General features: G+C 46.2%; 1 protein-coding gene across 1 annotated transcript in view; it reads left to right on the plus strand.

Annotated features, from left to right (window-relative positions):
- Positions 1 to 557: 557 nt before the first annotated feature.
- Positions 558 to 13026, plus strand: part of LOC129856147 (uncharacterized) — a 97515-nt gene continuing 85046 nt past the window's right edge. The window contains exon 1 of the mRNA XM_055924252.1: positions 558 to 736. The gene's annotated coding sequence lies outside the window, so the exon portion shown is untranslated. The remainder of the gene's footprint in view (positions 737 to 13026) is intronic.

A 13026-nucleotide genomic window follows, 5' to 3' on the forward strand; every position in this document is an offset into this window, starting at 1 on the left:
GAGATTATTGGGACACAGTCCAGGTATGCAGACGTTTCCCCAGCCCAGGTATGCAGACGTTTCCCCAGCCCAGGTATGCAGACGTTTCCCCAGCCCAGCACCACTTCAACAAATACCTATCAATCAATATATCATCAAACACTTTATGATTAGACAATTTGACTTCAGGCGTTTCAGTGGTGGTCTGGAACAAAATCCTGCAAAGCCTGTATCTCTCCAGGGTTGGTGGGTGACTGTATCTCTCCAGGGTTGGTGGGTGACTATCTCTCCAGGGTTGGTGGGTGACTGTATCTCTCCAGGGTTGGTGGGTGACTGCTGGACCCTGACCAGACATGGAGTAGTTGGCTCTGCATTTACACTCACAGCACACCCACCTATCACCATCAATCACCACACACATGGACAACACTAGAGCAACTAAATTGATGTCTTATCTTTTCTCTTTCTGTTTGTTTGCTATTGTGCGTGAGAGAGAAAGAGACAGAGACAGACAAAGAGAGAGAGAGAGAGAGAGAGAGAGAGAAAGAAAGAAAGAGGGAGGGAGGGAGGTAGCCTTGTTGAGTGAGTGAAGATTAATGTCGTGCGCTTTTACCGTCAGCATCCCGTGCACGCACCTGCCTTGGGACTAGACTCCACCGGAGCGTCTCGCGTTTGAACTGGAAAACCTTGCCGTCTCGGTGTATCTGGATTAACGGAATGGATTAGAGATCTAAGAACGCCCCTTTCCATGTCGGAGGTGAGTGTTTATTTTTCTCTACCCTGTTTCGGTTTGTGGTGGAAATGGAAATTCCGTGTTGTCAAAAACGGTTGGGAGTCGGGACGGCCCGCCCTGAGCGCAAGATACCGGATTAGACAGGGGTGAACGGTAATCGGTAAGAGAGGTCGGGAAGGATCTACGGACTGATCAGTCGAGAGACAGACAATAGTTTAGAATATTAGGCTCTAAAAGTAGCCTAGTGTGCATATTATTTTACAGCCTAACATACCGTGAAACGTATTCATTCAGTGTGACGACAAAATAGTAATTCAGGCCTGGGTCATATAATGACTGGTCTGCTAGCCTGTTTCCATGTCCTAAACGCGTTTCTCTTAACTTTGCAAACGAATAAACAAAGACATTATGCAGTTGTCACAGCAGTAGGCCAGGCTAGCTGCAGAACAGCATAAATTCGTCCGGCCATGGACTCGAAAGCGTTCCACAGGGATGCTGGCCCATGTTGACTACGATGCTTCCCACAGTTGTGTCAAGTTGTCTGGATGTCCTTTGCGTGGTCCATTCTGATACACACGGGAAACAGTTGAGCGTGAAAAACCCAGCAGTGTTGCTGGTCTTTACACAAACCGGTGCGCCTGGCACCTACTACCATACCCCGTTCAATGTCACTTACATTTCATGTCTTGCCCGTTCACCCTCTGAATGACACACATACACAATCCATGTCTCTATTGTCCCAAGGCTTAAAAATCCTTCTTTTTAACATGTCTCCTCCCCTTCATCTACACTGATTGAAGTGGAAGTGACATAAATAAGGGATCATAGTTTTCACCTGGATTCACCTGGTCAGTCTAAGTCACGGAATGAGCAGGCATTCTTAATGTTTTGTCCACTCAGTGTATAGCCTAACTACAGGATACATGAAACAAACTAAGCTACAATGTGTTTCCCGTGGTGCCTCCCTAGTCAACAGACGACTCCTGCCCCGCTGCAAGAATTCAGTAAGGCGTCGCCGGCATCCAATCTTTAGAAGTTGTCACTCCCGAAAATCACGTGGCTACACATCTTTGTCTATGTGAAGCCTGTCTGTCTGTCTTGTCTGTCTTGTCTGTCTGTGTCTGTGTCTGTAGTCTTTTGGTTAGTGACAGAACAGACCAGAGGTGTAGTAAAAAAAAACATTGCACACTATTCACTACTTAGTGCCCTATATCTGACCACAGCCCTATGAATCCTGGTTAGAAGTAGTGCCCTATATCTGACCACAGCCCTATGAATCCTGGTTATAAGTAGTGCCCTATATCTGACCACAGCCCTATGAATCCTGGTTAGAAGTAGTGCCCTATATCTGACCACAGCCCTATGAATCCTGGTTAGAAGTAGTGCCCTATATCTGACCACAGCCCTATGAATCCTGGTTATAAGTAGTGCCCTATATCTGACCACAGCCCTATGAATCCTGGTTAGATGTAGTGCCCTATATCTGACCATAGCCCTATGAATCCTGGTTAGAAGTAGTGCCCTATATCTGACCACAGCCCTATGAATCCTGGTTAGATGTAGTGCCCTATATCTGACCACAGCCCTATGAATCCTGGTCAGAAGTAGTGCCCTATATCTGACCACAGCCCTATGAATCCTGGTTAGATGTAGTGCCCTATATCTGACCACAGCCCTATGAATCCTGGTTAGAAGTAGTGCCCTATATCTGACCACAGCCCTATGAATCCTGGTTAGATGTAGTGCCCTATATCTGACCACAGCCCTATGAATCCTGGTCAGAAGTAGTGCCCTATATAGGGTGCCATTTGGGAGGTAACCAGTGACTCAGTATGTTTCTATAAAAAAAATGTTTTAACAATTCATGACTGATAGTTTATTGTAGCTTTTAGTGGGAATCACATTTCCTCTACGGAGGAGCCAGGGCTGTAACACACACACACACACACACATACACACATACATACACACATACATACATACATACATACATACATACATACATACATACATACATATAACAGTGCTTTACTGGAGACCTTCAAGTTCCTGACCTACACATCACTAAAGATTTGTCATGGTCCACACACACCAACACAGTCATGAAGAGGGCACGACACCACCTCTCCCCCCTCAGGAGCCTTAAAAGATTTGACATGGGCCCTCAGGTCCTCAAAGTTCTACAGCTGCACCATTGAGAGCATTTTGACTGGTTGCGTCACCGCTTGTTATGGCAACTGCTTATCATCCGTGCGCAAGGCGCTACAGAGGGTAGTGCGTACGGCCCAGTACATCACTGGGGCCAAGCTTCCTGCCATCCAGGACCTCTGTATCAGGCGGTGTCAGTGGAAGGCCCTAAAAATGGTCAAAGACTCCAGCCACCCAAGTTATAGACTGTTGGCTCTGCTACCGCACGGCAAGTGGTACCGGAGCACCAAGTAGGGGCGTGGATCAGAAAACCAGTCAGTATCAGGTGTGACCATTTGCCTCATGCAGCGCGACACATCTCCTTCACATAGAGTTGATCAGGATGTTGATTGTGGCCTGTGGAATGCTCTCCCACTCCTCTTCAATGGCCGTGCAAAGTTGATAGATATTGGCTGGAATTTAAACACTCTGTCGTACACATCGGTCCAGAGCATCCCAAACATGCTCAATGGATGACATGTCTGGTGAGTATGCAACCCAAGGAAGAACTGGGACGTTTTCAGCTTCCAGAAATTGTGTACAAATCCTTGCTACATGGGGCCGTGCGTTATCACGCAGAAACATGAGATGATGGCGGCGGATGAACGCCACGACAACGGGCCTCAGGATGTTGTCATGGAGTCTCTGTGCATTCAAATTGCCATCGATAAAATGCAGTTGTGTTCATTGTCTGTAGTTTATTTCTGCCCATACCATAACCCCACCGCCACCACGGGGCACTCTATATATTAGTGCCAACCGCTCACCTACACAACACCGTACATGCGTCTGCCATCTGCCCGGAACAGTTCAAACCGGGATTCACACTTCTCCAGCGTGCCAGTGGCCATCGAAGGTGATCATTTGCACACTGAAGTCGGTTCTTTGTTTGTGCCAACCCATAGTTTTATTCTTTGTCCGGGTGGCTGGTCTCAAACGATCCCAGAGAGGAAGAAGCCGGATGTGGAGGTCCTGGGCTGGCATGGTTACATGGTTACATGGTTACATGGTTACACGTGGTCTGCAGTTGTGAGGCCGGTTGTTAGTTTCGGTTTGTGTGTTTAGTTTCTGTGTGTGTGTGTTTAGTTTCTGTGTGTGTGTGTTTAGTTTCTGTGTGTGTGTGTTTAGTTTCTGTGTGTGTGTGTTTAGTTTCTGTGTGTGTGTGTTTAGTTTCTGTGTGTGTGTGTTTAGTTTCTGTGTGTGTGTGTTTAGTTTCTGTGTGTGTGTGTTTAGTTTCTGTGTGTGTGTGTTTAGTTTCTGTGTGTGTACGTGTTTTTTATTTTTTATTTGTTATTTTATTTAACCTTCATTTAACTAGGCAAGTCGGATAAGGACAAATTGTTATTTACAATGATGGCCTATCAAAAGGCAAAAAGGCCTCCTGCAGGGACGCGGGCTGGGATAAAAAAATATATAGGACAAATATCATGTTGTATAATGACTGGAGACAAGAGCAGGAACACGGAATAAGGGGTTTTAATACTCCACCCAAAAATACAACATGCCATGAAAGACACGGGGAAGAAGCCCAAAACAAAGGCATTTACAAAAACACAGGGATGTAATCCAAACAAAAGAGGTTAAACCTGTATCGCTCGTCTTCCTCCTCGTCTGAGGAGGAGCAAGGATCGGACCAATATGCAGCGTGGTTTGAATACATACTTATTTATTATGTAAACGAAGACGGAAAAACACTACAAAACAATAAACGACGTGAACAGACCTGAACTTGAGAACATATAAAAATGAACGCACAAACAGGAAGGAACAAACGAACGAACGAACGAAACGAAACAGTACCGTGTAGCGTACAAACACAGACACAGCAACAATCACCCACAAACAAACAGTGAGAACAGCCTACCTTAATATGGTTCTCAATCAGAGGAAACGTAAAACACCTGCCTCTAATTGAGAACCATATCAGGCTAATACAATGAGCCCAACATAGAAACACATAACATAGAATGCCCACCCAGCTCACGTCCTGACCACCTAAACAATACAGAACAAAGGAAATAATGTCAGGAACGTGACAAAACCTCTTATAAATACACGGGACGAGACCCGTAATAGCAATATACGGTACGAGACCCATAATAACAATATACAGTACGAGACCCGTAATAACAATACACGGGACGAGACCCGTAATAACAATATACGGGACGAGACCCGTAATAACAATATACGGGACGAGACCCGTAATAACAATATACGGGACGAGACCCGTAATAACAATATACGGGACGAGACCCGTAATAACAATATATGGGACGAGACCCGTAATAACAATACACTGGACGAGACCCGTAATAACAATACACGGGACGAGACCCGTAATAACAATACACGGGACGAGACCCGTAATAACAATATACGGGACGAGACCCGTAATAACAATACACGGGACGAGACCCGTAATAACAATATACGGGACGAGACCCGTAATAACAATACACTGGACGAGACCCGTAATAACAATATACGGGACGAGACCCGTAATAACAATATACGGGACGAGACCCGTAATAACAATATACGGGACGAGACCCGTAATAACAATATACGGGACGAGACCCGTAATAACAATATACGGGACGAGGCTCGTAATAACAATACACGGGACGAGACCCGTAATAACAATACACGGGACGAGACCCGTAATAACAATACACGGGGCGAGACCCGTAATAACAATACACTGGACGAGACCCGTAATAACAATATACGGGGCGAGACCCGTAATAACAATATACGGGACGAGACCCGTAATAACAATACACGGGGCGAGACCCGTAATAACAATACACGGGACGAGACCCGTAATAACAATACACGGGACGAGACCCGTAATAACAATACACGGGGCGAGACCCGTAATAACAATACACTGGACGAGACCCGTAATAACAATACACGGGGCGAGACCCGTAATAACAATACACGGGGCGAGACCCGTAATAACAATACACGGGGCGAGACCCGTAATAACAATACACGGGGCGAGACCCGTAATAACAAGTGCAAAATGCACGGAGTACGAAAGCAGAAACCACAAAGCACATGTACTCACAAGACCGACGGACATGGGAACAATAACCGACCAAGACAATAGTGAACAGAGGGCACAATTATACAATTACTAATCTGGGGGAATGGGAACCAGGTGTGGGTGATGAAACAGTTCAGTGACGCCCAGAAGGCCGGTGACGTAGACATCTGGAGCTGGTGAACGGAGTGAGCAGCACTACCGGAGCAATCCGTGACAACAAAACACACATCACAACAAGAGAGACACCACAACACCACATAAAGAGAGACCTACGACAACAACACCACATAACAACAATATGGTAGCAACACAACATGGTAGCAGCACAACCTGGCAGCAGCACAACATGGTAGCAGCACAACCTGGCAGCAACACAACCTGGCAGCAGCACAACATGGTAGCAACACAACATAACAACAACATGGTAGCAACACAACATGGTAGCAGCACAACCTGGCAGCAGCACAACATGGTAGCAGCACAACCTGGCAGCAGCACAACATGGTAGCAACACAACATGATAACAACATGGTAGCAACAGAACATGACAACAACATGGTAGAAACACAACATGACAACAACATGGTAGAAACACAACATGACAACAACATGGTAGAAACACAACATGACAACAACATGGTAGAAACACAACATGACAACAACATGGTAGAAACACAACATGACAACAACATGGTAGCAACACAATATGACAACAACATGGTAGCAACACAATATGACAACAACATGGTAGCAACACAACATGACAACCACATGGTAGCAACACAACATGACAACCACATGGTAGCAACACAACATGACAACAACATGGTAACAACACAACATGACAACAACATGGTAACAACACAACATGACAACAACATGGTAGAAACACAACATGACAACAACATGGTAGCAACACAACATGACAACAACATGGTAGCAACAGAACATGACAACAACATGGTAGCAACACAACATGACAACAGCATGGTAGCAACACAACATGACAACCACATGGTAGCAACACAACATGACAACAACATGGTAGCAACACAACATGACAACAACACAACATGACAACCACATGGTAACAACACAACATGACAACAACATGGTAACAACACAACATGACAACAACATGGTATAAACACCTGACAACAACATGGTAGCAACACAACATGACAACAACATGGTAGCAACAGAACATGACAACAACATGGTAGCAACACAACATGACAACAGCATGGTAGCAACACAACATGACAACCACATGGTAGCAGCACAACATGACAACAACATGGTAGCAACACAACATGACAACAGCATGGTAGCAACACAACATGACAACCACATGGTAGCAACACAACATGACAACAACATGGTAGCAGCACAACATGACAACAACACAACATGACAACCACATGGTAACAACACAACATGACAACAACATGGTAACAACACAACATGACAACAACATGGTAGAAACACATGACAACAACATGGTAGCAACACAACATGACAACAACATGGTAGCAACAGAACATGACAACAACATGGTAGCAACACAACATGACAACAGCATGGTAGCAACACAACATGACAACCACATGGTAGCAGCACAACATGACAACAACATGGTAGAAACACATGACAACAACATGGTAGCAACACAACATGACAACAACATGGTAGCAACAGAACATGACAACAACATGGTAGCAACACAACATGACAACAGCATGGTAGCAACACAACATGACAACCACATGGTAGCAGCACAACATGACAACCACATGGTAGCAGCACAACATGACAACAACATGGTAGCAACACAACATGACAACAACATGGTAGCAACACAACATGACAACAACATGGTAGCAACACAACATGACAACCACATGGTAACAACACAACATGACAACAACACAACATGACAACCACATGGTAGCAGCACAACATGACAACAACATGGTAGCAGCACAACATGACAACAACACAACATGACAACCACATGGTAACAACACAACATGACAACATGGTAGAAACATGACAACCACATGGTAGCAACACAACATGACAACAACATGGTAGCAGCACAACATGACAACAACACAACATGACAACCACATGGTAACAACACAACATGACAACAACATGGTAACAACACAACATGACAACAACATGGTAGAAACACATGACAACAACATGGTAGCAACACAACATGACAACAACATGGTAGCAACAGAACATGACAACAACATGGTAGCAACACAACATGACAACAGCATGGTAGCAGCACAACATGACAACAACATGGTAGCAACACAACATGACAACAACATGGTAGCAACACATGACAACAACATGGTAGCAACACAACATGACAACAACATGTTAGCAACAGAACATGACAACAACATGGTAGCAACAGAACATGACAACAACATGGTAGCAACACAACATGACAACAGCATGGTAGCAACAGAACATGACAACAACATGGTAGCAACAGAACATGACAACAACATGGTAGCAGCACAACATGACAACAACATGGTAGCAACACAACATGACAACAACATGGTAGCAGCACAACATGACAACAGCATGGTAGCAACAGAACATGACAACAACATGGTAGCAGCACAACATGACAACAACATGGTAGAAACACAACATGACAACAACATGGTAGCAGCACAACATGACAACCACATGGTAGCAGCACAACATGGTAGCAACACAACATGACAACAACATGGTAGAAACACATGACAACAACATGGTAGCAACACAACATGACAACAACATGGTAGCAACAGAACATGACAACAACATGGTAGCAGCACAACATGACAACAGCATGGTAGCAACAGAACATGACAACAACATGGTAGCAGCACAACATGGCAGTAGCACAACATGGCACTAGCACAACATGGCAGTAGCACAAAACAGTGTACAAAGGGCAAGAAGGTAGAGACAACAATATATCACGCGAAGCAGCCACAACTGTCACTAAGAGTGTCCATGATTGAGTCTTTGAATGAAGATATTGAGAAAAAACTGTCCAGTTTGAGTGTTTGTTGCAGCTCGTTCCAGTCGCTAGCTGCAGCAAACTGAAAAGAGGAGCGACCCAGGGATGTGTGTGCTTTGGGGACATTTAACAGAATGTGACTGGCAGAACGGGTGTTGTATGTGGAGGATGAGGGCTGCAGTAGATATCTCAGATAGGGGGGAGTGAGGCCTAAGAGGGTGGATATCTCAGATAGGGGGGAGTGAGACCATAGAGGGTGGATATCTCAGATAGGGGAGAGTGAGGCCATAGAGGGTAGATATCTCAGATAGGGGGGAGTGAGGCCTAAGAGGGTAGATATCATTTAAGTCGTTTAGCAGACGCTCTTATCCAGAGCGACTTACAAATTGGTGCATTCACCTAATGACATCCAGTGGAACAGCCACTTTACAATAGTGCATCTAAATCTTTTGGGGGGGGGGGGCAGAAGGATTGCTTTATCCTAGGTATTCCTTGAAGAGGTGGGGTTTCAGGTGTCTCCGGAAGGTGGTGATTGACTCCGCTGTCCTGGCGTCGTGAGGGAGTTTGTTCCACCATTGGGGTGCCAGAGCAGCGAACAGTTTTGACTGGGCTGAGCGGGAACTGTACTTCCTCAGTGGTAGGGAGGCGAGCAGGCCAGAGGTGGATGAACGCAGTGCCCTTGTTTGGGTGTAGGGCCTGATCAGAGCCTGAAGGTACTGAGGTGCCGTTCCCCTCACAGCTCCGTAGGCAAGCACCATGGTCTTGTAGCGGATGCGAGCTTCAACTGGAAGCCAGTGGAGAGAGCGGAGGAGCGGGGTGACGTGAGAGAACTTGGGAAGGTTGAACACCAGACGGGCTGCGGCGTTCTGGATGAGTTGTAGGGGTTTAATGGCACAGGCAGGGAGCCCAGCCAACAGCGAGTTGCAGTAATCCAGACGGGAGATGACAAGTGCCTGGATTAGGACCTGCGCCGCTTCCTGTGTGAGGCAGGGTCGTACTCTGCGGATGTTGTAGAGCATGAACCTACAGGAACGGGCCACCGCCTTGATGTTGGTGGAGAACGACAGGGTGTTGTCCAGGATCACGCCAAGGTTCTTAGCGCTCTGGGAGGAGGACACAATGGAGTTGTCAACCGTGATGGCGAGATCATGGAACGGGCAGTCCTTCCCCGGGAGGAAGAGCAGCTCCGTCTTGCCGAGGTTCAGCTTGAGGTGGTGATCCGTCATCCACACTGATATGTCTGCCAGACATGCAGAGATGCGATTCGCCACCTGGTCATCAGAAGGGGGAAAGGAGAAGATTAATTGTGTGTCGTCTGCATGGCAATGATAGGAGAGACCATGTGAGGTTATGACAGAGCCAAGTGACTTGGTGTATAGCGAGAATAGGAGAGGGCCTAGAACAGAGCCCTGGGGGACACCAGTGGTGAGAGCGCGTGGTGAGGAGACAGATTCTCGCCACGCCACCTGGTAGGAGCGACCTGTCAGGTAGGACGCAATCCAAGCGTGGGCCGCGCCGGAGATGCCCAACTCGGAGAGGGTGGAGAGGAGGATCTGATGGTTCACAGTATCGAAGGCAGCCGATAGGTCTAGAAGGATGAGAGCAGAGGAGAGAGAGTTAGCTTTAGCAGTGCGGAGCGCCTCCGTGATACAGAGAAGAGCAGTCTCAGTTGAGTGACTAGTCTTGAAACCTGACTGATTTGGATCAAGAAGGTCATTCTAAGAGAGATAGCAGGAGAGCTGGCCAAGGACGGCACGTTCAAGAGTTTTGGAGAGAAAAGAAAGAAGGGATACTGGTCTGTAGTTGTTGACATCGGAGGGATCGAGTGTAGGTTTTTTCAGAAGGGGTGCAACTCTCGCTCTCTTGAAGACGGAAGGGACGTAGCCAGCGGTCAAGGATGAGTTGATGAGCGAGGTGAGGTAAGGTAGAAGGTCTCCGGAAATGGTCTGGAGAAGAGAGGAGGGGATAGGGTCAAGCGGGCAGGTTGTTGGGCGGCCGGCCGTCACAAGACGCGAGATTTCATCTGGAGAGAGAGGGGAGAAAGAGGTCAAAGCACAGGGTTGGATATCTCAGATAGGGGGGAGTGAGGCCTAAGAGGGTGGATATCTCAGATAGGGGAGAGTGAGGCCATAGAGGGTGGATATCTCAGATAGGGGAGAGTGAGGCCATAGAGGGTAGATATCTCAGATAGGGGAGAGTGAGGCCATAGAGGGTGGATATCTCAGATAGGGGAGAGTGAGGCCATAGAGGGTAGATATCTCAGATAGGGGAGAGTGAGGCCTAAGAGGGTAGATATCTCAGATAGGGGGGAGTGAGACCATAGAGGGTGGATATCTCAGATAGGGGAGAGTGAGGCCTAAGAGGGTAGATATCTCAGATAGGGGAGAGTGAGGCCTAAGAGGGTAGATATCTCAGATAGGGGGGAGTGAGACCATAGAGGGTAGATATCTCAGATAGGGGAGAGTGAGGCCATAGAGGGTAGATATCTCAGATAGGGGAGAGTGAGGCCTAAGAGGGTAGATATCTCAGATAGGGGAGAGTGAGGCCATAGAGGGTAGATATCTCAGATAGGGGAGAGTGAGGCCTAAGAGGGTAGATATCTCAGATAGGGGAGAGTGAGGCCATAGAGGGTGGATATCTCAGATAGGGGAGAGTGAGGCCATAGAGGGTAGATATCTCAGATAGGGGGGAGTGAGGCCATAGAGGGTGGATATCTCAGATAGGGGAGAGTGAGACCATAGAGGGTAGATATCTCAGATAGGGGAGAGTGAGGCCTAAGAGGGTAGATATCTCAGATAGGGGAGAGTGAGGCCATAGAGGGTAGATATCTCAGATAGGGGAGAGTGAGGCCATAGAGGGTAGATATCTCAGATAGGGGGGAGTGAGGCCATAGAGGGTGGATATCTCAGATAGGGGAGAGTGAGACCATAGAGGGTTTTATAAATAAGCATCAACCAGTGTGTGTGCATGTTTTCCTGCGTGTGTGTGTGTGTGTGTGTGTGTGTGTGTGTGTGTACGGTGTGTGTGTGTGTGTGTACGGTGTGTGTGTGTACGGTGTGTGTGTGTGTGTGTGTGTGTAACAACATGCTAGTTGGTGTAGCAGAAGGAATAGCACCATACTTCATTCTAAAGGACCTCCCATCATTACTAATGGAGGATGTTATTTTTAGGAGACGCTCCATTTTGATGCCACGTGTTTGTCAAGTTTAATACTCTGTGAACCTGTGTGTGTGTGTGTGTGTGTGTGTGTGTGTGTGTGTGTGTGTCGACCTCCATGAACGTAACTGCCTGGTAGTCCTCCTAGATACAGCTACACATGCACACACACACACACACACACACACATATACACACACACACCGTGCACACACCGTACACACACACCCACACGATTCATAGATCATTCTCTACATCATCTCCTCTGATTGACTTCTATATGTCAACATACGCTGTTTATGTGTATTTAGTTTCTGTGTGTGTGTTAGTTTCTGTGTGTGTTTAGTTTCTGTGTGTGTGTTTAGTTTCTGTGTGTGTGTTTAGTTTCTGTGTGTGTGTTTAGTTTCTGTGTGTGTGTGTTTAGTTTTTTGTGTGTGTGTTTAGTTTCTGTGTGTGTGTTTAGTTTCTGTGTGTGTGTTTAGTTTCTGTGTGTGTGTTTAGTTTCTGTGTGTGTGTTTAGTTTCTGTGTGTGTATTTAGTTTCTGTGTGTGTGTTTAGTTTCTGTGTGTGTGTTTAGTTTCTGTGTGTGTGTTTAGTTTCTGTGTGTGTGTTTAGTTTCTGTGTGTGTGTTTAGTTTCTGTGTGTGTGTTTAGTTTCTGTGTGTGTATTTAGTTTCTGTGTGTGTATTTAGTTTCTGTGTGTGTATTTAGTTTCTGTGTGTGTATTTAGTTTCTGTGTGTGTATTTAGTTTCTGTGTGTGTATTTAATTTCTGTGTGTGTGTGTTTAATTTCTGTGTGTGTGTGTTTAGTTTCTGTGTGTGTGTGTGTTTAGTTTCTGTGTGTGTATTAAGTTTCTGTGTGTGTGTGTAGTTTCTG

This window comes from Salvelinus fontinalis, chromosome 5, assembly GCF_029448725.1.
Source record: "Salvelinus fontinalis isolate EN_2023a chromosome 5, ASM2944872v1, whole genome shotgun sequence".
Taxonomy (NCBI): Eukaryota; Metazoa; Chordata; class Actinopteri; order Salmoniformes; family Salmonidae; genus Salvelinus; species Salvelinus fontinalis.